Source organism: Lactuca sativa, chromosome 2 (assembly GCF_002870075.4).
Source record: "Lactuca sativa cultivar Salinas chromosome 2, Lsat_Salinas_v11, whole genome shotgun sequence".
In the NCBI taxonomy this organism is placed as follows: Eukaryota; Viridiplantae; Streptophyta; class Magnoliopsida; order Asterales; family Asteraceae; genus Lactuca; species Lactuca sativa.
In genome coordinates, this window is record NC_056624.2 from 181275606 (window position 1) to 181278533 (window position 2928).

Consider the following 2928-nt stretch of genomic DNA (forward strand, 5'->3'; position numbering starts at 1 on the left):
GGAGTACGGATTATGTATTTTAGAACTACGTATTCATTCGATAAGGTATCATGTGTATAGTCCCTTTTAGGAATCGTGATTTTAAATACGAGTATTGATTATAATATGAAATATACATATGTATGTAAAATATTTGTCATTGTCTGAAATACGTGTTAGATATATTTGATAATATACAACGTGCGAATCAGATATGGTTCAATATGTTTTAAGATGTGTATATATGATACTATTACTTAAAAACCTTGTGTTAAGTATACACTAGTTAGCGTTTCCTAAACGAAGATAGTATAAAAAAAAAATGATTAAAAACATTGTAGGTTTGCCTAGTGATGGGTTAAGACTTAAATGGGATGTTTAGTTCAATTAGGATTGGGATTTGGGTAGTTTCTTATTAAGAGTACGTGTGGGGTGAGATTGATGATCGGTGGAGTACGTCCTACGTACAGAAGTACATTTTATGTACGAAGTATTTTTCAAAGCTCTGTGTCTTAGGTGCTGCTTGTGTCAGGGTACTATTATGTTCTCAGGTACGATTCTTTCGCATACCAGAGTACTATAACGTGCAAGAAGTACTATCTTGTACAAAGTCTTTTTGACAATTTTGTGTGTCGGTTACGGGAGCGTACGAGAATACTCTATTAGTATTTCCCCATACTTTTATTTTGAGAGAGCTTTGGAGTCAGCGTTTCTTTTATGAAGTTATCGACCGAGCTTCATATGTCAGCGTTTTCTTTCACAAAGTAATTAAGGGAACTTCGTAGACTACATAATAAAGTGTGTCGGTAATAGACCACTGCTAGGTATGTCTGGTGTTATATTGCTGGGATAGGTAGAGTCTGGGGGTATAATACCTCATGATAGTCGGACCACGCCTAGGCATTGTTATCTGGATAACTACCCCTGACTTAAAATGTCTTGTGGTTCTTTCTTTTACGAACGAAGGTTCGTGGTGAAACTTATTCCATTCCCCTCATTTGATGTCTTTATTGATCCTCGTTTGCTGCCAGGGAATTTCCGAAGCAACTTCGTCAGTTGTTATTCATATCGAATCCTTAGACTAGATCTCGTAAGATCATTGTATAGGGTCAGTATGTGGGGATCGACGGGATGGGATATGTTGTTTTAGAAATATAATATGTGTTCATAATATCAGTGGTTTTGCAGGATCGAGATATACTTTATTATCACGTTGTTTGAATTAAGAGCTTTCATACTCTATGTTCCTTAGATAATTAGGTTCATTGGGTAATATTGGAACTAAATGTTCTTTAGGTGTTCTTAAACTAGGTGTCCATTAATTATTGTGAATTGCGTGTTCACCAGAGGTGATCCAAGAACCATGGCAGCACTAGACTTTGTGCCAATTCATTAGGGCAATCCTTAGGAATGAATGGGAGAAGGGTAATCGGTTCTTAGGATAAATATTTAAGAAATAAATGGAGATAAAGGGGGTGGTTAATTGGATTGATTATTTGATAATTAAATATAATAATTATATTATTGTGGGTTGAAAACCCTATATGCTCACCAGGCTCCCAAGCCTGACCCACTCAGTTTAATTGTATCACAGGTATCGATACGAAGCTGCTTTGCACTGAGAGATTAAAGGAGATGTAAATCACTAGAGTAAATGAATGTATGTTCTGTTTATGCTTCTGTATCTGTATCGGAACATTACATCCCGAGGTTTTATTATTTAATGAAAATACATTCTCTTTGAGAAATGTTTTGATAACTTTTTATCATATCTTGTTTTGGGAACAAATTTCGCAACCGTTTTCTTTAAACGATTAATCTGATTTTAAAATAAAGCATAAACAAACCGGTCTTTTCTGGCCGTGAAATTTGGGGATGTCACAGACTCGGCGAGTTGATGGACAACTCGTCAAGTAGTAGCGACTTGGACCCGGGGGTTAAGTGGCGGGCTCGCCGAGTCAGCGGCATGACTCAACGAGTAGACTCTTGCAGGACAAAACCCTAATCCAAGGGTTTGCATCTTATTTAAATGACTTATTCAGCCTCCCTCATCCCTTATGCTCTCAGAACCCCTTCACATCAAACCCTAATCATCCTTGATGAAGATCTAAGGCCTTTTTAGTGATTCTTGGTGGTTTGTGGTGGTAAGAAGGAAGGAGAAGCTTGAGGAACCAAGAGGTTGGCCAGAGGAGTCAAACTTGTGCATCATCTCCAGTTCTTGGAAGGTATAAAGTCGACACCTTGATCCTTCTTGTATTAGATCCCTTTTTGGGGAGATTTAGGGCTTTTATAAGCTATTTTTGGTGACCAATCATGATTGCAAGCATGGTGGGGGTTAAGGTTTCTGATCCAGGCTCATTAAAGGGTTAGAAGGCAGAAAGGGATTGCCTTTGCACCCATGGAAAGCCTCATGCAAGTCAAAAGCTTCTTTTAGGGTCTTTAGCTCATAATCCCATGCATACATGTAAAGTTCGTAACTTTACGTTCTAGATCGATCTTAGGAGCCTAGATTTATCATTTAGACAAGTGTTGTACATCATAAATCAAGAAATGAGACTTGGATAACCTCGACTCGACGAGTTGTTCTTAGGACTCGGCGAGTCCGAGGCTTGACTTCCCTTTTTCTAATAGGGTTCAAAGGAACCCAGTGAGTGTTAGGATGGCCTTAGAAGGTCCGGGGAAGTGACCTAATGCATTGGACTTAGCCATAGACCTGGAGTTCATAGGACTCGACGAGTGCATGAGCAGACTCGGCGAGTCCAAGGCAATCTCCCAACTATTGAAGATGAACTCGACGAGTTGTTCTTAGGACTTGGCGAGTCAAGGACAGGACTTGTTTGTAGGACGAGGATGAACTCGACGAGTTGTTCATACAACTTGGCGAGTTGGATGAAGGTTCATTCGAGGTTGTTGTAGAAGGAGAACTCGTCGAGTCATTGCTAAACTTGA